We start from the raw sequence: 24,165 nt of genomic DNA, 5'->3' as shown, positions 1-24,165 counted from the left end.
AAGAAAGGAGAAGGAAGAAAGAAAGGAAGAAAGGAAGAAAGGAAGAAAGGAAGGAAGAAAGAGAAAAAGAAAGAAAATATGGTGCTACAGTGCAAAGCACATCTCCTGGCAACACAAAAATTTTGTTGCTCAATTCCTGACTCTATCAGAATCTTCCAATGGGAAATATTAAAGGAGGATTGCACTGCTGGGAGATTTCCATGTTGGGGAAGAGGAGGAGGTATGGATGATGTGCCACCTCCATGTCCTGTGGGTTCCTTGTGCCAAGTCTTTTCCCTGCCATTATGCAACAGCAAACAGAAACCAGGTATTCAGTCCTCTGAGTAATGTATGCAAGAGTGAAAATGAGCAAAAAAGATATACAGCCCTAGTTTGTTTTCACTTGTTTTATTGTTTGGAAGGTAGAAGATCCCTGTGAATGAATTGCTTGAGGAACATATTTCCTCACGTTTCTGTAATTGTTGTTTATATACACACAGTTAGAAGACATTTGTGCTTAGCTTTTAGCACATAATGTATTTCTTCAATTCCCAAGGCATTTGCACACCCTTTATAAATAATCTGAACAGGAAAAGAAGACTGAAAGATTTTAGGTAAATTATTCAGATGATGATGATGATTAAAAATAATTGAAGCTCCATTAATGTGGTAGTATAAAAAATAACAAAATGGAAAAGTACTGGGATGAAGTATGAAAGCAGCTATTTGAAAGGTTCATAGAAGATAATTACATTTCAGTCATTCTGTACTGCAAAACATAATCATGTTTTAATACTCTATTTTGTTAAAGAAAGAAAAACTTCCTGACTTTAATTTTTCCATAGCTACCATTGTCACAATTTTTAATACAGAAATTCCCATATTTAATTACTTATAGATTTCACATTTAAGTATGACATAGCTGAAGTTACAAAATGTTCATTTTGAAATCTTTTCACCTGCCTACTGCCAAGAAATACCATAGAATGTGGTTAAATCTATGTTTTAATTTTGCTCCAAATGAAAAAAAATGAAATTTCTGAGACAATAAAAATATTTAAATAAACATTTTTTTCACAAAAGTTTTAAAAGTAAAAAAAACAATCATGATGTATTTTGTGCATGGGTAGGCGATTTTCTGTAGTTATTTTCCATTGCATATCTCTTTTTTCTTGTCACATTATGGTAGAAACCGATTTGACCATTGTCTCACAGGGTGATCACCTGTCATCTCACACTGCATACTGATGCTTCTGTTGTTTCCAGCGCTGCCCATGGTCTGTGGTGGATGAGTGTGGGAGTGTTATTTGTCACTAATTCTACTTGCTCCTAAACCTTCTTCAACACCCTGTTCCCCTGAGAATGCTCTTCTCTCTTTCATTTTCACTGTCAGGAGAGACACCATTTTTCATTTTCTTCATGTTCCAGTGATTTAGCTACACCTTGTCCTTTGGGGCAACTTCTGCAGTGAGGCTTGGATAATTACAGTAGAGCCAAAACAGGGGCATTACCTACTTCTGTCTGAAAATCCTCTGTAGTGTTTTTTCTGAGTATTTCTAAATAGTTCCCAAGACAGGATGCATTTAATACTATGCTATGCAGCTCACAATGTGCCTGCACTGTACAGGAAGAGGAACAGGAGCACAAGTTAAAGCTGACCCACACAGATTACTGACAAAGTGGATGCTGAATTTGAGTACCTATTTAGGTCAAGAAGTGATATTATTGTGCTTGTTGGGTGCTATCTCCAACCCATGTGCTTCTTTCATGGTTGAAGTGGCTCAGGCAGTGCCACACCGGATACTTTAGTAACCATCAAGTCTTTCACCATTTTAATTTTAGGTCTTGTTTTATGTTGAGGAGAAGAGATGAGACTACACAGAGATAATTTGGAAGAAAAATCCTGATTCTGCACTAGTTCTGTATTTCTCTAAAATATCTTGAGATAGGTAAGTATTCAAGTATTTGAGAAGTGATGTCCCAGCTGGAATAATCTTTATCTGGGATAAAGTGTTTGGGATGATTTACTGATTTGAGTATTTTGAGATCACACACTTACTGCATTGATCTCTTCCAACTGCATAAACATCCATTAAATACACAACTACAAAATATCTTCACACACATCCACTTAGTTACATCCATCAGGAATAACCCAGAAGCACAGAACAGACTAATATGTTTCCAGCTGTAGGAAGTGTTCTGCAGTGCTCCCTGCTGTCAGCAGAAGGATGACCCCCACAAAGGGCAAGCTGTTATAAAATGTGAGGTGTCCATCTCATGGTTTGGAGAACACGTCCAGTTTATGGCACATTTGGAGAGCAGGCAAGGTGCACAGGTGGTTTTCTGGGTGAGGAGTATGTGATTCAAAGTATTTTGGATTAAAAGTAATGTTAGCAACCCCCTTGGGAAGCAATAAATAGCCAGTCTTCTTACAAAGTATCATGCAATGTTTCAGCAGTAAGAGGAGAGTAGGACAAGAGCTGTCTGAGGAATAAGAGAAAATAATAATAAATTCTTCACTTGGCTCTCACTTTACTCAAGCCTTCCATAAAAATGAAGTTTTTCCTTCCCAGGAGTAACTTTCCAAGTTACTCCTGGGAAGGGCAGTGTGATACATTGTGCCTCAAAGGAGACACCTGAGGGTACCCTCTTAGATTCTTTTTTTTTTTATTATGGTTGTTTTGCAGCTCATTTTGTACAGCACTTCTCTTTCCTCTCACTTTTCTCCCCCCTTTTTTTATTATTTTTTTCATCTTTTCTCCTAAAGTTTCAAGCCCTTCTTCACTTTCTTATTTGATTCCTTCTTTCCCCTCTCCATATAAACAAAAAGATGCCAAAGTGCCTTTGTTCTTCTTTCAGCATCTGCCTAGCTTTTGGCTCAGCAGAGTTCATGAGCAGCTAGATTTCCTTTTGAAGCTGAACACTGACTTTCAAAGTCAGATTTGGAACAAATTTTAATGCTCCTTTACTGAACTTCTTAATTCAAAGCTAAAATTTAAGCATGCCAACTCTCTTAGAAGTGAATGCCACAGGCAGGAGGAAGGACAAATGTGATCTAGGTTGCCTTCCAAGAGACTGAACATCAAAGAACAATCACTACCCATTCCCCAAGCTATGCAGAAGGCTGGATTTCCTGGGAAGACTTATTTTTATTTTAAAATCTTGCTCTTAGGACAAAGGATTTCAAGTTAAGGACCAAATTTTTCACTATTCCAAGTAGCAATGCACGGTGTTAACCTGTCAAAGGACAGTCAGTGGGAGTGAAGGTTTTTTGTTATTATCTTCAAGCTTTTGATTCTCTAATTTAGGCAGAAGTTTCACACCAAAGGGGTTCACTTCACCCCAATTATTTCTTCCTGATCCTCTTCCCCAGTCTGGGTCTGAGAAGCATTTCCACCAGTTTGTCTCAAAGTCTAGTTCCTAATAAAACTAAGCTGGTACTTCTTGACCTGTTCCAAATTTCCCTCTTATCTGATGTTTTTTGGATTTTTTTCCAAATAATATTCAAGTTCAGAAAGACATCCTCGGAGCAGAGCAGAGGATATGGAAGAAAATGGAGAAGAAAGATTAGAAGAGCAGAGCTTCTTTCCTTTCCTTCCTTTCTTCCCTCTCCCTGTTTATGCATCCCTCATTCTTCTCTCCCCAAGTGCCTTCTCAGAGGCAACCCCTGCATCCTCAGATCCTCTTTAAGGGCAAAGCTTGTTTGCTCTTTTCTTTATTACAGACCCTGATACATTTGGGAAGGAAGATTTAAAAGTTCTCATGTTACCTTGCCCCTTTCTCACAGAGCATGAACTGCAGCTCAATACACCTTTTAAAATCAGGGAAAGACAGAAGGCAAAAAAATCAAAGATATAGTAACTTTTATATAGAAACTACCATCTTAAACTTGATGGCAATTACGGTGACAGATAGTGATGATATGTGGTTTAGGAGATAAAAACGTGACATGTTGGCAACTGTTAAATTTTGCTTCTTCTAGTGCTTGGCTGCATGAAAATATCAATAAATTGAACCAAGGCATACTAGGGTAAGTGCTTTATTCCATGAGGAGAGACTGATACCACTTCAAATAAACCAGCACACTCGTAGCAATAAAACTGTCCACTTCAAATAAATCCTAAACGAATGAAAATATATAGTGTTTCTGAATGCTTTTCATGAAATTAAAATTATATTCTGATTAACACAGTAGCCAAGCCTTGTTTACTATGACCTCTTCTGATTCAGGTAAGAGTCAAGTTTCTCTTTAAGTAGCAAGCAAGAAGCTTGGAATTTTTTGTGTTCCTGGCAATAATTTCCAGCACCTGTTCAAAAACTTTCTTGCTTTCCTTTTATTTCCTATTTTTAAATTACATTGCTGAAAAAATCATAAACCTTATGGAACCTCAAGATACTCATGTCAGAAAAATTAGAAAAGAGGTGCTCCTAGATGAGACATGAATGCACAGAAGGTTAATTTTAAATTTCAATATTTACTTTGATATTCAGATTATTTGGATGATCTGCTTTCATAGAATGAAATATCTCCTTGTAGTTGGTCAATAAATAAAACAGAAACACTTTCCTTCAATATCTGCAATCTTAAAAGACCAATAATCGTCAAAGACAAAAGACATCAGGGATACTTAATCTTTACAATTGCACTCCAATTCAAGTGTATTTTAATGTTTTTCTTTTCTACAGAAATGACATCAAAAGTTTCATTCATTATCTATATGAGAAAAATGTGTTCTTTTTCTCCCGATTTAAAAATTTCCTACTGTTCGGCATCCCGCAAAGGAGTATTATTGAAGTGATAAATTAGATTTTATTGCTTACTGAGCAGCGATTGGACTTGTGCTAATCATTTCTAATAAAGCAAATCATGTTAACAGTGGGTTGCAAGCAAACCAATGCCAGTAATTTTATTTTAAGCAACTACTTTTATAAATTAGATAAAGGAAATGAAAAAATATTGTTGCTTGATAAAATGTAAAGGATTGGAAAGAATATGACATTTTCCAAATATGGGACATGAGAATACTTTTTTCCTAGTGCCAAATTCCCACTGGGTTTATGCGTCAGAAAATACAAAACAGTAAATGTTTGTAGAAGAGCAGAGGATGAACAGAGGATCCCTTTCCTTTTGTTAGAAGACCCTGTGTGGGGACAGGACACTTACCTGTGTATTGTTATTAGATGAGATTTCATTTCACTGTCTCAATTAACATCTCAGACTCAAGCATTCTCAGGATCACTTTCTGGTTATTTACATTTTAGATAAGGTGAACAAAGTCCCGACACAAATAATGGCAGAGATGAAATGCTGTCCCTGGAGACACTTCAGACAACAGAAAGAAGTGCAAGTCTATAGTGGCTGCAGTTTTTACATTTCATTGCCCATATGTTCTTATGTTTTCCCCCTTCTTGTTGAACTCAGGCCCTAGATCTGGACCCCAGATCCACATAGATGTGTCCTGTGGATCCCAGTGCTCTTGCACTCCAAACCACCAGTGATCATCACTTGCTTCCTTACTTCCCTTATCTTTCTGACCTGAAACTTTTAGCAGTCCATTTTTCCTATAACTGTACTCTATAATATGTCTAATCTAGCCCCAGTATGCAGCTGCACAATTTCCATCAGACAGAAAACTCCAGGAGATGAGGGAAATAATGTTTACCTTGGTGAACTAGATGTCATGAAAGTAACTGTGCATCTGACACAAAAACTAGTATGGATTTAATAAGAAACTACTTTAATTTTCCTACAAAAAAGAACAAAGAAAGGCATAATCTGGAAAATTTACTAAGATTCAGTAGTGTGAAAGAGTGTAAGTGCCTTTATTCTCTGAGGTTGAATTTATTAGTTATGTTATATTTTTTTTTGTTTGGTTGTTGTTTCATCACCTCTACAGTGAAAAATTTCTCTGAAAGTGTCTGGCTCCTAAAACTGGGAATGGGACTGAGAGCTGCTCTTCTTCATGTCCAGGTTTCAGAAGGTTACCTCTAGAGTTGGTTGAGGGAGGGGTTTGCGTCTTTGCCTGCCATAAACTCAGTAGCCAAAATTTAAGTGAAAAAATGCTGTGCTACCCAAGACACCACTGTTGGTGTTTTATGTCAGCATGGATGCTGGTTAAAGACAGATACCAGCTAAATCATTTTGTCATATGACTCTTTGAGAACTTCACAGAATTATCCCACGGTAAGTGGTTTGCTCTCTTAAGTACAAAATTAGTTGCCACTTTAACAATATGAAGGAAATATTTGATAAGGATCAGTATGTAGGTAATGTAACTAAAGGAGACTGCTTATTTTTATTTTCCTAAAATATTTCTTGATCTGCTTTGTAACCTAAGAGGTTTTTTCCTGTTTTCAATGTTTTTTTCATCTCACAGATTCTTAAAGTTAATTCAGAAGGCCTTTGCAAGAATTCTGGAAAACCTTGGAGAGTCCTTTGAAGAACTCCATCCTATTATTTTGCATAGTAGCTCACATAAAAGAGGTCTGTGCAGTGCATAATACAGTCAGCTTTCCTACATGTGTCCTTCTTAGGAAAAAAGTAGATTTCAGTCTTTCTGTTTCAGGTTGACCTTCCCCACATCCATTTTTTATAAAAGTTGCAACAGAGGATGCACACTTCTGTATTGTCATTGGGGAGGAACACAAGAGTTGCCCCTCAGGCTCCACCTGCACTTGAAAGTCCTGCATTTCATGGTACTCTTTCCTTCTTACCTTGATTTTACATGTCTGAGATCTCAGCAGAAGACACTGATACCCTGGCAATGAGCTGACAGGGAACATCCAGCCCAGGGTGCTTGGTACTTATTTTATGGTAGCAGCTGATGTCTGTGGTTCACTAGGAGGGTGTTGGAGCTTCTCTTCATTGCTGCATTGAGCTGCTCAGTCCAAATTAAAACAATTGCTGTTATAGGTACATTTCACATTTCCCTAAATTACTTTGTAGTTAATCTAATTTCATGGGCTTTGACCCACCTTTCAAATCCCACTTGCAAAAATAGAAAGTTTGCTAAAAAAAAAAATAAAAATAAATTATTTATGAAAAAAAATTTGACATGACCACACAGCTCAGGCAATGTTATAAGAAGTGGAACTGGTAAAAACAACTCGGTAGTAACAATCTTGTTGGTGCAATAATAAAACCTACTCTGCTTAGTTCATCTATATTTTTTTCAGTGGGACATGGTTTCATGGTTTAGGAAGGGTATTCTTCTATTTAAAAATCCCACTACAAAGCAATTCTCAAGCTGCTCCCCTACCTGCCTTCCAGCTGGAGACACAAAAGGCAGAGATCAGGTTGAGACAAGAACAATTTACTGGAAACAGCAATGAGCTAAGAGAAGAAACAGTAAGAGCAACAATATCAATAACAGAAGTGTACAAAGAGGGTGATTTATATGCAAAATGCTGACCGAATGAAAAACAGTGTTGGACAGACCCTACATCTGTCACATTTGTTTCCCAGACCAGAAAGGATCTCCTTCCCTGTGAGTGAGGGGGAGTCCCTTCCCCCTGCCCCAGTCTGCTTCAGCCTTCATCCTCCCAGGCTGCCAGAGCTGACTGAACTTTTCAGTGTAGCTGAAAAATAAATTACTAAATTACTCACCTGGACACATTTAATAGTTATCTGGAGATCCTTCCAAGAAGGTGATCCATCTCATTTGCCCAGAAAGCTGTCCCTGAAAGTACCTCTCTCTTTCCATCCACTACAAAGCAATCTTGGGCAATTAGCTGTAACTGCTCACAGCCACCTTAGAGATGTAGGTTTTGGAAAGCTAATGGTGAAAGCTCCTGCTTAGAAGGGAAGATATTGGCCACATAGAAAGCATTATCCTCACCTCCATTTTAGAGATGGACAGGTTAGGCAAAGAGGCTGCTTACTCTGTAGTCAGTTTATGGCAGCAATAGGTGCCCCACAAAATTCTGTACATGAACCTTTAAATAAGTATTAAGATGGCCAGGCATATAAGTTCATATAACATCATGAAGTGAGTGATTGTGGGCTATTTTTACCATATTTATAACTTCACTGACTGAATTAATAGCTTAGATTTAAGGTCCTAATAAAACCAACATGCAATATTTGGGAAATGATCTCCAGATTGCTGTTATTTTTTCTACTGATGCTTAAATAATTTGGATAGATTGATAAGTAGTTTTAAAAATGGTCAAACTGCATCTGACTTCAGCATTTGGACATAATGACTGCAACAGATGTCATGTTTATGTCAGAATGATGCATGAGTCACACTATTCTGCCATGTTCAAAGAAACACTTGTTATTTTTAGAATTTGGCTTATAAACAAGCCACGTTTCCATTTGCTGCCCAAGGGTGAAAGAATAGCTGTCACTTTACTGATTGCACATACTGCACCATATGTCCGAACCATGAACTCCTGCAAAGTTGGGTGGAAAAATCAAATGCAAAGTGAAACTTTCTGTCTCTCTCTCTCTGTCTTTTCAAGCATGAAATCTTTGGGGCATTATTTGCGTGGTTGATCTCATTGTTTCCATCAGGAGTGCAAGAATCAGTCAATAATTATAAAGTTGCCTTATGTGTTTATAGTGGTTTCAAAAGTGACCAGGCTTTTCAGGGATTTGTACTCTTGACCCACAAGACAACAGCATTTTTTGGAACTGAAATTCTGAGGTTACTTAATTCTGTGTCATGACTGCTGACAAATTTCTGAAATTGTGCCTTCTAGATATATTTTTGTGACCATAATATCCCTTGTTTTTTCCTTGTCTTTTAAAACATAAAAAACATGTCTTTGTATGAGAGCTCCCTGTCCTTTGCTGTTGTTTTTGTCTCACTGAAAAAAAAATTTAAATAATTTAAAAGAAAGACATTTAAATTATACAGTCATTTTCAATAAATAGGGTTCCCATTATTTGGCAAGGAACTAAGATGGGGAGAATGTTGTACTGTGTTTTGGGAAGCACAAAACATTTCTTTTGTGTCCTGCTTTTCTAATAGTATTTCACTACCTTTAGATATTTTTTCCATTTAATATAATCCCTGTAGTCATTGTTTATCTAGGCTGGTCTAAACTAATTCTTGATGCAAGTCTGCTGTCTCTCTCAAATTACAGCAGGGATGACATTATCCCAAATATCTGTTGTGGTTTTACCATAAGATAGAAGTTATTGTGACCAAGATGCAACTCGTGGGTGAAAAAATCAGCTCCCTAGAAAATTCTTCACAGAAAATGAGACTTGATAGACTGACTGGAATGACCCAGACTCGATTCTAGATAATGTATTAGAGAGCCAACACTATAATTGTAATTGGGAATGAAAAAGAGGGGATAAGGCATAAAAAAACAAGTCCATATGAACAGCATACCTATGAATAAGGATTTTTAGAAAGAAGTAGGTATCAATTTAGAAAAGTAAAATGTGGATGGAAATTAGGAAAAGTGAATGCAGAAGACCTGACTGCAACAAAAACCTTGTTTCTGTTCCTTGCTTGTCCCAGTTCAGAACCAAAATTAGTGCTTTAATTTTAGAGCTATTCCTTAAACATAGGTATTTTTTGCACTAGTGTATGTGTGTGTATATATATATGTGTGTGCATACATATACATATATACATATATATATATATAAATATATATTTGTGTGTGTTTTCAGATAAGCATAGACCTTAATGCTCCTTATGGAGGTGTCTCTGGTGTAAGAGAGGAACAGAAAAGTGAATTTGGGAATATGCAGCCCTTCTGTTTGTGATGCCCAAATCACTTGTCTCAAGCTGATTATGCTCTTGGAGCAGTATCTCTGAGCCCAAATTCCTCAGGTGTGTCACATGTCTGCTGGTTAATGGAGAGCCTGATGTCAGATCACTTTTGCCTGTTCATAAGGGCTGGGAATTTTACACTGTCCTCAAACTATGATTCAAATCAAGTTATCCATATGGCTTCCAATAAAGGTCAGTTTTAATAGTAATTAAATGGGGTTTCTTGTCAGCTGTGAAATATTTCAAAACTGTAACTATCCCTTAATATTGTTCTCTTTATTGAGATCTGTCACCTTTTCTTCATTAAGTAGGCATAATTCATAGCCACTGTCTTTGGCCCAATGTTGCTTTAAATCAGCTTCACCTTAGTCAGAAAAATGTTGTTCTCAGTGATTTATGCGTAATTTTCTTCTGTTTTCCATCATTGACAGGCCTGAGTTAATTTTTTTTTACATGCAGTGGATTTATTTTGGGAAGGAAAATGAGGTATAGCAATGGCTTTTGTTCAGCTTTTGAAAAGGATTTGGTTCTACATAACTGAAGGCAAAGAGAATTTGACAGGGTTTGAATCCTAGTCCTGGCAGACCATAACTGTATGAAATGTTCTGATATTCATCATAGATCATGGAACTCATTATGCCAGTATAGAGGCTCTAGTAGCATAGAAATGACTCCTCATAATGTTGAGAATCCATCATGTTCACATATACATTTCCCACTGAACTGTGGCACTTAAAATAATTAGTCTTATTGACTAGTATGGCTTAGGTTGTGCTCATGGGCTAAGAGGCAGCAGATCAGAGAGGTGGTGATTCCATTAACAGCGTGGAATTAGTGCTGAAATGGAGGTTCTCCTTGTTCATCCACAGGAGCTGGAATAACCCATTACATTCCATCCTCCAGTGGCCTGCTTCTAAATACCAGGACAGCAATGCCTGAAAATATTAAAATGCCTTATGAAAGAGCAAGCATATGACTCTCAAATGAATTATTTAAAGTAACGTGAATGGATGCATTTTTTAACACTTGGGATTGACAACATTGCAATACAGCACTACTGCAGTAAGATAATATTGTGTGCTTGAAATTTTTATGAATCACATCAAATATAATTGTTTTTGTTTAAGAAATGTCTGTTTCTACCACCAAGTAAATAACTCACACTGAAAGCTTCATTTGGCTTAATTATGGACTACTCTGAGCAAACCAAACAACATTTTCTGCCTTTAAGGTGCCAGAGCAAGCGTTGTTTCAAGGACTAATGTGCATTAGATGATGAGGGAAAACTGAATCTGAAAGCCTTATAACCCTTATTGCACTCAGGAGCTTCATGGCTTTAATTTTTACACTGCAGATGAAGTAAAAACTTCTAATTTTTCACTTGAATATCCATCCCAGTAGCACAACTGTTATAGCCTGTCCTGGAAAGTGAAATTTTAAAAACTGTTTTGCATTTGAGTATACGCTTGTATGAACTGGGAAAAAAAAGAGTATTTTTTAAAATAAAGTATGTGGTTTTGGACACGACAATGAGAGGTTTTGAACCATGCTTTAGAAAATAGCAGCATTTCAGTATTGTTTACAGATTCCAAATCTGGTATTCCTCTCATAAGGTGTAAACAATGCCAGTAGAATTGCACTAGCATAAAACATATTAAAAATAATTTGGAACAGGGAAAAAATGACTGTTTGGAAATTGCCCTTTGTTTATAGACAGTTAATAGACCTAAAGAAGGCCAAACTGTGCACAATTACTGTTAATCACTGCACAGTCCCAGTCTCAGCAAAGTGCCTTTGGAGACCTGAGTAAAGAGCTCGTGTCAGGTACTTCATTTATTAGAAAATCCCTACCCACACAGAAAAATATAAGGTAGGAATTTAATCATCAACCAAAAATAATGAAGCAGCAAAGACTGAGACAATGGAATAAAGGGAAACCAAGAATCCCTGTAGAAAAGAGACTAAAAGAGTAATGGATCCCTCCCATCCTCCTCCTACCAAGAGCTGTGCTGAGTCCTGACACCAACCCAACTGTGCCAGTAGTCAAAGGAGTGTAATGCCAGTCCTAGCTGGCATGAGGTGATATGTGCAATGCTCCACACCCCTCCCTGCTGGAGACTCAGTTCCAGAAATGCTGTCAGTTCCTGGCACATGGGAAGCAATGCCCCTCACCCTGCCCATGGTGCTCCAGCTGAGCCTGGAGCTGCCATCAGACAGGAAGCTCTACCTGGGGATAGGGGGCTGTCCATGAGAGGCCAGAGGAGATAAAAACTACTGTTCCAAGACAAAAGTAGTAATTTCTCTATTGTCCTTCGATTTAATGGCAGATGAGGCCATGCTGAATTATGGCATTAGCTATATCTTTCTTTTTTCTCTCTTTCACTCCTTTTAATTTCCCAATTTCCTCCTCTTGAAATATGACTAATTTAAGGCTGGGTTGGTTAGAGTTTGCTAAGACTGTTTTCTGAGATGCTTTATTTTGATTAAGTGTTTTGCTAAGCTCTGATCTTTTAAAGTTTTCCAGTAAGGTTTCATTTTTAACCTCAGGGGAGCTTCTGCCAAGTTCTCCTCTGCACCACCACAAGGAAAAGTAGTTCCTTAAGTCCCTTTTAAATAAACTCACTAAGAGAGGACCAGGGCTTTACAACAGGCAGAACACCTCACACTCTTCCCCCTGTTCCAGTGTGGGGTCCTTCCCATGGGAGACAGTCCTCCATGAACTTTTCCAACACGAGTCCTTCACATGGGCAGCATTTCGCCATGAACTGTTCCAGCGTGGGTCCCTTCCACAGGCTGTCCTTCAGGAACAGGCTGTCCTTCAGGAACAGGCTGTCCTTCAGGAACAGGCTGTTCCAGCCTATTTCATGTTTTGTTTTTATGTTAGAAGAAAAAGGTAGGAGAAGAAACAGAAATCTTATGATCTTCTCTGTAGATCTCCTGGAGACAGGCAGCTTTGACAGCAGACATGCTGATGAGAAGGAGAAAAAAGGCTCAGATTCCATTTCATGTACCAGCTATCATATAGTAATTAATTACAGCAGCTATATTCAACAAGAGCAATTGTATTTGCCACTTCAAAATTACTGAGTCAACATAGCATAAACCTCAAGAGTGAAAAAGCTGGAGAAGACACATGAGCTACAGTTGCCTATCTTTAAATCCAGTCACCTCTTCTTCAGGGCAATCCTAGAAAAAAAATTGCCATCAAGGTGTAGATCTGTCCTGAGTGGGTTTTTTTTCTAGTCAATTTTTATTTTCTCTGCAAAAGTTGCTGCTGATAATTTCAAGTTATGGCCTGTCTTCTTTCAAACATGACTGTAGGTACTGTAATAAAATGTTATTTTACCAGAGTCACCACCATAGGAGGTATTTAAAACATATGGTGGGACACTTAGGGACATAGCTGACCTTGATGATCTTAGAGGTCTTTTCCAACACTGGGCAAGAGGAAATTTGGGCCTCAAGTTGCATTGAGGGGGATTTGGATTGGATATTAGTGAAAAATATCTTCACTGAAAGAGCAGTCAGGCATTGGAATAGGCTCTCCAGGGGAGTGGTGGAGTCACCAGCCCTGTAAGAGTTCAATAAATGAGTAGGTGTGGCACTACACACTTCACTACATACTTCATTATAGTTTAGTGTGCAGAGTGGTATGTGGTCAAAAGTTGGACTTGATGATCTTGAAAGTATGTTCCAACCTTAGTGATTTTATGATACTATGATTTTAAATGATTATATAGCTCTGTGATCTCAAAAGCAGTTGTTGCTGTTCATATGTGAATTGTCTCCCTAGAGTGTCCTTAAATATTTATGTTTTCTAGTTTACTCTGTTATCTTAGCTGAGAAACAAGATGGGCATAAATGTAAATATTGCAAACCAAGAGACTGAGAGGGGGCAATATGGTAGGCATACCAGTTATTTAATGAAATTTGGGACATCCAAGTTATTTGTTCAAAAGAACATTAAAAAAAATTCACTTTGAAGAAACAGACCTACTTCCCACAGAAGTGAAAAGGTTGAAAAGGTCACAGCAACTTTCACAGTCTCTTTCTGCTGTTTTGTAGCCCTTCTGTATAGCAATATATTCTTTCTACCATTTTATTGAAAAGGTAATATGGTTAATTGCTAACTTAATTCCCTATAAATCTCCAAGGACTGAATAAAGTCCATTTGCTAGAAACAATCCTGTATATACTGTATGTAATTTTGCTCTTCAATATTAGGCAATGGTAAAGCTCACTTTACTTTACAGAAGTAGGCTAATAACTGAGTATTCCTCCACAGACAAACTAGTTCTCATTCAGTGGTCAATATAAAACCACTGTAAGCTTACAAATTTAGTATGTTTGCTAAAAATAGATTTTTGGTTTCCATCCTCTGCTAATTATTACAAAATTTTCATCTCTATCAAATTTCCTGTGTTCATAGTAGACAGAATATAATGCCATTTTTACTACAGAAAATTAATTATTCTTTCAGATAAATACACTGATTTTAGCAAAAGGTTCAGCAAACATAAAATCCCTGGAAAGAGGAGACAAATGCATTTGGAAATTTATATGCACGGGGATGAATTTTAGTCACCTGCACTGGAATGTCTCTCTAGCACTGTTAAACAACATTCCTAATGCCAAAATACAGAAGGAGACCAGTGACCCTGGGGGAAATCTTTCCCGTATGATCTTTTTCCTTCTCATACATCTTCAGTTCAAAGTAACTAGTGTGAATCTCTTCTGATTCCAAGTAACAGCTTTTCTTCTTTGAAGAAATCTCTGTATAAATTCTGGTAAAAATGTCTCTGCCATATTAACAAAAATTTGATTGAAAAGAAAAACAAAAGAATTTTGAAGTTCAAAAGTACCACTGCTAATGTTCAGACATGGAAACACAGCTACAGTTCTGGAAAAAAACCAAACCAACAAATGAAAATAACAATTAAACAAAAAAATACAGAAAAAAAATAAGTTTTTCTTGCAGTGATCTTTCATTCTATTACAATTTATGGGTTTCTATTTTGCAACTTCTTTGAAAGAATATTAAATGCCTTTTAGAATATCCCTAGGTAAAGAAAGGACAATATTACGCCTCCTAGCCTTCAAAATATGGTGTTGTGTGCTGAATGCCTGCTGAGGGTGCTCTGTGCAAACTGTTAACTCCTGACTTCTGCCAACAAAACCTCTCAATGACTTACTAATATAGATAAGCATGTTTGAATGCCCAAGTACATTCCTTGGCACCATTTTAGTGTAAAGTATCTAGTAGTATAGGCTATTTCAATATTTAAAGGGAGCTTAGGAGAAGGATAGAGGCCTTTTACCAAAGCCTGTAATGACTGGACAAAGGGTGCTGGTTTTAAACTGAATGAAGGTAGATTGAGACTGAACATGGGGAAGATTGTTTTATGAGAAGGATGGTGGGACACTGGAACTGGCTGTCTAGAAAAGCTGTGGATCATCACAGGCATGTTCAAGATCCAGTTGGACAAGGAGATGAGTAACCTGGCCTAGCAGGAGGTGTTCCTGTCCATGGCACTAGATGAACTTAAAGGTCCTTTCCAACACCACTAGAAAACACCACCAATTGCCAGTCTAGAGAGGCTCTTACTCCATCAGTTTCTACCAGAGGATGCTCCAATTAAGAAAGACAGTGTAAGTAGAGGTCATTAAAGCATAAATCTTCCCCTACATCATCCATACCTCAGTGCATTAGGTCAAAGGAAGGATTAAAGGAAGATGATTAAATTTGGCACGCCTTGGAGGAGGCATTCTGAAGTCAAAAAGTTGTGGTGGGAAGTGTGCACTGCTCCTGTCATAAGGCATGAGAAGTAAGGAGCTAAGAGATGTGGAAGAGCACACAAAGTTTAAAGACGAAAGCTTCAGACCTCAGCAAGAAGCAGGACATTTCAAGCAGAGCCTGAGAACAGTAGTTCCAAATTTAACTGTCTTATGGTAATGCATGAGGTGGGGAGAAACAGCTATGTGATACATTTCAAACAGAACATGGTGTTAGTAAGTGGGGGTGTGATGCAGTTATTGCTTCCTTTGAGATACAGAAAGGTGGCAGAGCGAGCAGGTCCATCTCTTAACTTGACAGAAGAGATGTGTCTCTCCATACATGAATTTAGAGCAGCCAGACAAATTACATATTTCAATTTCCAAGTACTTTTGAAGGAAATGGGAGACCCATTTTGAAGAGGTCACCCTGAGGGCTCAGGACTGGGTTATTATAGAAATAAAAACATCTTTGCTGCTCATAATAGGTTAGTTCTGTTCTCCAGTGATGCGTCCACGACTTTGCACAGTTCGATCAGCATGTTTGCACCAGGGAGTGCAACACTAATGCATTAATAAAAAGTTTTCTTTCTACAAAAACTACTAATGCTGTACATATCTGCCCTTGAAAAACTGTTATGTGATCTTAAATAACTCAAGGGGATCAGGAATTTTCTGTAAGAAGGACCACATTTCTGATACAGTATTTCTTTTACCTATCACTCTTGAAGGAGTTCTGCTCTCCTGGTGGTATTTCTTTCTTTCCTAATCACATGTGGCAACACTTCCCTTCTAGATTTCCTGAAAGTGTCCCATGTCTGGGGGAAAAAAACCAAAATCCAGAATCATATGAATATACATAATGATTTTTTTAAAAAGATAAGGGTGTGTCTTGATTGTCTGTTTCTTACCCTCCTTCAAATCTTATTCTTTGCTGCTTCGCTTCAGGTAACAATTTCCGAAGGAGGAATTTTCATTGTGTTGATAGGTCCTTGTTGCCTAGGAACACTTTTCAACTTGCCACTGTGTTGGTATTTAGGTCACCAGCGAATTAATCTTTTTAAAATTATAGCTATGCAGTCAATCACCAATTCTGAACTATCCCACTGAGAATTGGCAGTACAGTACTTACTTGTTTATGGATTGAAAAGCTAAGTTTAATGTTCTGCTTGGAAAGAAGTTCTATGAAAGAGAAAAGAAAATTATTTTCCTTCATAGTAAGAAAATATCTACACTTGGCAATAAAAAACTCTGACACTTTCTAACCTAGATTGATTTTATCAGTGTTGTCTAAAGGATAGGTGCTGCCCCATTAGGGTTTTCACAAAACTTGCTTCACTTCAGAAAAGCAGGATCAGATCTTATCAGAGCAAAGGGAATTCAATCAACTTTCCTTAAAGCCACCTTCTCAAGATCAATGAAAATTTTCAGCATTTCATGCTGTGATATATGACAGTAATGACCATCCATCTGTAAAAGCTGTAAATAGTCATCATTCCTGAAACATAAGAAATGGAAAAAAGACAACTTTTCTTAATTAACAAGAAAGTTATTTCTTATGTCAGTATTGTGAGTACCTAGAACACGGGTCTTCTAATAAATTAGGGAAATCTGATATGTTCTGCTGATTGCTACCTCATTTTTATCATGTTACTTGGAAAAATAATTTGTAATTGAGACCCATCTCTTTCCACCTGGCTGATAATTGAATCTGCTTATGCCTGGACTAATGTAAAGGAAGAGAAATAACTGGATAAAACACCAATTGGAACAGGCCTCAAGTCACCTTTTTTCCCCACCAGGGATGAGTTCTGCCTATTGCCCTCAAGATCTCGTTGCTGGCACTCAGAGCTCTCCAGGGATGCCCAGAATTGAATGTGGTATTCCAGGCTTGATTATGGCAAAGTACATTCAAAGGGACATTAACAGCCTTGCTCTGTAGTGCATTTCCACACACGCTGCTCAAATTGGTAAAGGGATTTGAATTATCCGCAGATTGCTTCAAAATGATCCAGGAGATAATAAAATGAGTGTAATAGGCACAGAATACTGTTTGTTCCACTTGCACTGAGCTATTCTGTCTTCTCATTATTAGAGAAATAATGTGATACTGAATTTAGGAAAAGTTATGGACTGGATCCTCTGCTGGTGCTTACCTCATTGGTACCATATGTGATCATACCAGCAGGGATCCTTCCCCAGTTCACTGAAACAATGATAACTGTGCATGGCACTAAGAGGAGAGATCCAAAAATGGCCCAGGTAAAGGGTTAAAGAAAAGTCTCAGGGGAGACCTTATTGCTCTCTGCAACTACCTGAAATGAGTGAGGTAACTGGAAATCCAAGAGGAAACAGACTGACGTTGCACTAGGGGAGGTTCAGAATGGATAGTAGAAAAATATTCTTCATTGACAGAGTCAATCCAATCACTGGAACAGACTTCCCAAGGAAACAGTGAAATCACTGTCCCTGGAATTCTTCAAAAAACAAGTGGAGTTGGCAGTTTGTGATATGTTTTAGTAGGCATGGAAGTATTTGGTCAAAGGCTGGACTTGATGATGTTGGAAGTCCTGGTGGTATTTCCAGTTTCATTCAGAAACACAAATGGTTCACTCTACAGAGAGACTTCAAGTGAATGAGTTGAGAATGGTAGTAGTTCTAAGCCACACTCTAGTCTTTACAGCATTTATAAAGCATATTTCCTGGCATTTTCACATAGAATACTTTTAGGTTGATTGGATTATTTGTGTGTAAAATTATGTTATATTATACTGGGATTTACTGTCTTATTTTGTGATTTATTTGGCTTTTACGCCTTTTCTGAATTTAATTTTTGATGAAGGTGAATGCCAAACTGGATAATATGTCAGACCCTTGTTCCAAAAAAAAAAAAAAAGGACACCAAACAGGTGAAAAGCACAAGTAGCACAAAGGGGAACTAACTTAACAGCTTGGTAGATTGCATCATTAATCAAATCTTTAGGGAAATAAATTTAGAATTTCAATATTTAAAAGTATTTTAAAAGTATATAAGTAGAAGATGACGTGAGTAAAAAAGGAAAGGAGAGTGTGTTATCAATTGTAAGAGAAAGACTTTGTGAAAACTCCTTATAGTGATAACTGATGAACTTATGCTCGAGTTCCAGGTGGAAAAAAATTAATTTTATTTGAAGCAAAATTCTCTGGTCATATCTACTGGTTCTTCCATTTGGACATCCTCTAAGATCTACTGGAAATAGCAATTCACTTTTTTCCCCACATTTTCATGCCTGATGTTCTATTACTCTGAGGGGTAAAACTCCACTGATCTCCTTTGCTCCCGTCACTTGGATAGAATTGAGCCTCCTATGTCAGGACAGTAGAGTGGAGATTGAAGGAGGCACTGCCTCTCCCATTACATGGGAAATTCTCATGTCTCCTTTTGTGCCCTTCAGGAGATGCACAGTCCTTTGCAGGACATTCAGGAAGCTTGTCAAGTCCTGTTTAAATACAGTGAGAATAATTGGTTGCTGTCTTTTGAAATGTTATTTTTCATTTCTGTGAGAGACAAAGACTAACAAGCTGGCATTACAGGGAGGTTGCCAATTGCTCTCCAGGGGCACTTGTGCTCCAGCACTTGACGAGTAATCTTTGCACACTGTGTGTCATTTAAGTTCCTTGGGAAGCTTTGGTATGAGAAGCGTTATATACCCAGTGCTTGTTTATTTTTTGCTAAAATAAACATGCAAACATTGAAAGGAGCGGAAGAGCGGAAGGGATTTCTTCATAAACACAATTTTCACTTGCATTTGTTTAGCAAATCAAATGTCCTGAAGATGCAGAGGAGTGCTGCGCGTTCAAAGGCTTTCAGCACTTTTGAGTCAATGCATATGCTATGGGGGAAGATTTCCATAGCAACAGAAATAAAGGAAGGAAAATATGAAGTCTGTGTTGGATAAGTATATGGGGAGATACATATATTGGTGGTGGGAGTGCAGACTATGAGGTGCTATAGAGCAAGCAACTGAGCTCTGATTGCTCATTTTTTCAAAGAGAACAGAATCACCAAGAACCCCCCCACTGTCCATTTAATCAGATTTGCATAAAAGATCCAGTGGATCATCCCACTCTGACTGTGTTTATTAATTATATAAAAATTAAAATCTTAGTTATTTATTAATATTCTAAAGGATAATATTTATTTCTCTACTATGGGCTTCCCATATGATTGAGCAGTGACATAAAAGGATATACGTTGCTTCCCAAAGACCTCAGAGAAAACACGAACATGCAGTGGTTGTCTTGTCATATATCAGACACATTGATAACACTTATCAAACAGTCATCCAGGTGTTTTATTCAGTTGTATTTCTCATTTATCAATGCCCATTACCTGACAAAAATTATTAAAATATAATTATATTTTAATAAACATATAAATAAAAATACAATAAAATTATATGTCAATATGTCTTGAATAGAAGTAAACAGAGGATTATAATAACGGCTGTAGATTATTATTAAGGTCCATAGTCAAGACAGCATAAAGACAGGTGTCTCAGTAGGAAGAAGAGTGAATGTCCAGGTTTTCCCAGCTGCAGTTCATGTTCTAAATTTATTATTTCAGTGTGAGAAAAGGCTCCAGAGAGACCCTAGTGCAGCCTTTCAGAAGTGACCCTGTATAAAATATGGCCACAAATTTTCAAGTGGGACTTGTTGAAATAGGACAAGACATAAAGGTTTCAACCTAAAAGAAGACAGATTTAGACAAGGTATAAAGAACAAAAAATGTATAAAAGTGGTGAAACATTGGCATAGTTTCCCCATAGAGGTGATAGATGCCCCATTCCCATTCCTAGAAATATTCAGGGTCAGTTTGGATGGAGTTCTGAGCAGCCTGATCTAGTTGCAAATGTCCCTGTCCATGGCAGGGGGTGTGGGCTGGATAGCCTTAAAAGGTCTCTTCCAATCCTGCTATGATTCATTAATGGACTTAATGTTAGGTTAGGCTGGACTTGATGCTATTATGGCTGGTTTTCAACCTAAATACTTCTGATTCTATGATGCTATGAAGAGAAATGAGATGCTTGAACTGTAAGTGGCTTTGTGAGTAAAAAATGGAGACAAGTATGGTAGGAGTAAAAGCAAATATATGGCTACAGGGGTAGGAGGGTCTCCAAAGGCAATGGATGCCTCTGAAACTTATGGAGAAAGGAATACAGTGTATGGCAAACTTATGACTTCCAACAGACAGGCATCCTAGGGACCTCCTGGCAGGTTAGTAGGATTAAAGGGAGTCGTGGAGGACTCCAGAAACACATGGTGAAACACAAGCCCATACCTATGGGAGGATGGAAGTATGTGAGGAAAAGATCCTGGAATGTGCAAGGATACCTGCACAAGGAAGAAAGCTCCTGCCTAAGAGGGATGAAAATAAACCAGTCAAAAAATCGTTGTTGCTGCACACCAGAAGCATTTCTATTTAAACTCGCCCTTTGGCAAACAGGTATTATTCAGTATAGTTCAATTACATTCAGCTAATACTTTCCTTGGCAGTCTTCCTAAATGGTTACCTAGTTGTGTGTTCTCTCAGAATCACAAACATTGCTTTAAAATCTGCATCTGATATATATGATCTGAAGTAGACATTAGCTAGACATGTTGACAAGAGCGAGGATAAATAACCACCCCCACCAAAAAATCTGCCTCTCCAAATTCACAAACATGGCCACAAATCCATGCCAATTCTTTGCAGGCAGACTGGTGAGCAGCAACATGGCACAACACCAACTTAAAGAAATTGCACCACTCTTGTTGTTGGGGGAGCATCATCTTGAAACCAAAATGGCTCTGTCTTCCCTCATGTGTGGAGTACATCCTACTGCACTGTGTGGACTTTACTACACCTACATAAGCATTTCTAGGTCTGTTTTGTGCAAATTTTCAGATGGACACACACATACTAGAAATGCAAAGAAGGGCTTCTTACAGGGACATGTAGCAATAGAACAAGGGGGAATGGTTTTAAACTACAGAAGTAGAGATTTAAATTACAGTCTTTACTCAGGGGTAGTGTGGCACAAGTTACCCAGAGAAGTGGTGGATGCTCCAACCCTGGAAATGTTCAAGGCCAGGTTGGATGGGGCTTGGAGCAACCTGGTCTAGGGGAAGGTGTCCCTGCCCATGGTAGGGGGGTTGGAGCTAGATGATCTGTAAGGTTCCTTCCTACCCTAACCATTCTGCAATTCCATTCTATGATATGCACACTTCAAGCAGTATGCAAAGTTGTGTATCTGGTATGCTCCTGCCATGCCTGGACCTGTTCAAACTTGCAAGTGACTTTTTCTGAAGTATTTTCTGCTGTGTCTGCCACGCTCCATGTTAGCTGTCATGTATAATTTTACAGCCAGTTAGGCACACTAAACATTGATTGCCTCTTTCCCCCACGGAACTTATCCTTAATTTCCAAACTGCTTTAATTTCTCTTGGCATATGTTGTAAAAGGGTAGAATGGAGGATAGCATATAATATTCTTCCCAGTAGCCAAATGCTATTCTGCTAGTTCTGACTCAGAAAACAGAAGCCTGCAGATTTTGACATCAGCAACAGTATTGTACTTTCAGGAAAATGATGAATTCTCATCTGACCTTTGCTTCTACCTCCACTTAGATGAGCTATCTTTTTTCATCTTCTGCAAACCTTTCCCACTTCTGGATCCAGGTGTTGCCACTTTATTTCCACCACACCTCAATGTGTATCTCTGACTTCCTCACTGCTCACTCCTATCTACTTGCGTTTTGGACTGGGTTTGTGTGGCAAGATTTTGGTAGAGAGGGAGCTACAGAGGTGGTGTTTGTGAGAAACTGCTAAAAGCTTCCCCTGTGTGCAGGGGAGCCAGCACCAGCTGGCTCCAAGACAGAGCTGCTGCTGGCCAAGGCTGAGCCCATCAGCAGCAGTAGCAGTGCAGAAAGGGAAAAGGTAGCTAGAGCATGTGAGAGGAACAGCCCTGCAGACCCCATGGTCAGTGCACAAGGATGGAGTGCAGCTGTTCCAGGTGCCAGAACAGAGATTCCATGCAGCCTGTGGCAGGGCAGCTGTGTCCCTGCAGCCCTTGGAGGATCCCACGCTGGAGCAGGTGGATGCCCAGAGGAGCTTATGACCCCATGGGAAGCCAGCACTGGAGCAGGCACTTGGCAAGACTTGTGACCTGATGGAGAGAGGAGCCACAGGGGAGCAGATTTGCTGGCAGGACTTTTGACCCTGTAGAGGACCCACACTGGAGCAGTCTGTTCCTGAAGGACTGCACCCTCTGGAAGGGATCCACATTGGAACAATTTGTGATGAACTGCAGCCTGTGGGAAGGACTCACATTGGAGAAATTGGTGGAGGGCTGTCTTCTGTGGGAGGAACCCAACTCTGCAGTAAGGGAGGTCTGTGAGGAGTCTTTTCCCTGAGGAGAAAGGAGCAGCAGAAACAATGTGTGATTCCCCCTTGCCACTTGCCACTGGTTCCCCTGTGCCACTGAGGGGGAGGAAGAAGAGAAAATAGAAAGTAGAGAAAATGGGGAGTCAGTTTGGTTTTTCCTATGACATTAATTGGTGAGTGATCTCTCCCTGTCCTCATGTTCACCTATGAGCCTATCTTTGTATTTTCTTTCCCCTGTCTCTTTGAGGAAGAGTGTGATAGAAGTGCCTTTTGTGAGCACCTGGTGTCCAGCCAGGGTCTGGCCACCAAAGTTGCTGAAGGTGGCTGATATCTCTCCATCCTACCTTGTTTCCTTCCTAGTTTCTGACCCCACTGATTTTCTGCATCTCATTTCATCCACTCACACTCATTTTTACTCAGTTCTGCACAAAGGACTAATTTCAAACAGTCCTTCATGTAACTTTTTTTATACCTGATCTTTACATTGAGACTGATTCTCACTACTGGGAGCACAGAGGACCTTCTTTTAATATTCCTGGATCTGACTAAAATTTTTTTAAGTTTTGATTAAGAATTCAGGGATGTACTTTTTTTTTTTTTCCTGAACTGATTTAACTTTCTTGTGCCTTTAAAGAACATACATATAAAAATCCAGCTTGTTTCCCTGATGCTTCTGAATGAATTCTGAAAATAGAAGAAACATGATTAAAAGACTCATGGATAACAAATACAAGTCATGAGGTAATTATAGTATATAATATAATATATATAATTTAAAAATATACTGCTTTGTTGACTAATTGCAAAACATACATTATAATACATACATTATGATCAGGAAAATTTGTAGGTTCTAATGTCTTATACAGTTTTCAAAATCATGCTAAACTTTCAATTCTTCCAGTAAAATTCAGAGCATATTATCTATCAAGAGACAACAATATTCTCAATTAACTTGCACAATGTAACTTGTAAGAAAAATGCAGCTAGAAAGATCTTATTTCAGCAAAGTAGCTAGGATGAATCAGTAAAACCTGTCCTAAAAAGTCATTGATGAAACCAGTGAAGGTGAAATGTCTGATGAGACTTTTATGATCCAAATGATGTTGGCTTCCTCAAAATAATTTCCTCAATGTGATACTGTGGTTAAAGACATTGGTAGCTTATTTTAATTTCTATTGTCATCTGGGGAGCAACTGTTTTTGTGTTGAGGTTGATTTGCCGTGCTGGCTGTATGTATGCTAATAAGGCATTTGGAAAAACTTAAGGC

The 24,165-nt window shown here is 38.3% G+C and overlaps 1 long non-coding RNA gene across 1 annotated transcript in view; it reads left to right on the top strand.

Annotated features, from left to right (window-relative positions):
- LOC107206183 overlaps positions 1 to 6,555 on the top strand; it is a 20,814-nt gene extending 14,259 nt beyond the window's left edge. The window contains exons 3-4 of the long non-coding RNA XR_004498408.1: positions 1,822 to 1,928; positions 6,360 to 6,555. This is a non-coding gene — a long non-coding RNA (uncharacterized LOC107206183). The remainder of the gene's footprint in view (positions 1 to 1,821; positions 1,929 to 6,359) is intronic.
- The last annotated feature ends 17,610 nt before the right edge of the window (positions 6,556 to 24,165 follow it).

Source organism: Parus major, chromosome 1, assembly GCF_001522545.3.
Source record: "Parus major isolate Abel chromosome 1, Parus_major1.1, whole genome shotgun sequence".
Classification (NCBI taxonomy): Eukaryota; Metazoa; Chordata; class Aves; order Passeriformes; family Paridae; genus Parus; species Parus major.
This window is presented reverse-complemented; position numbering and strand designations above follow the sequence as displayed.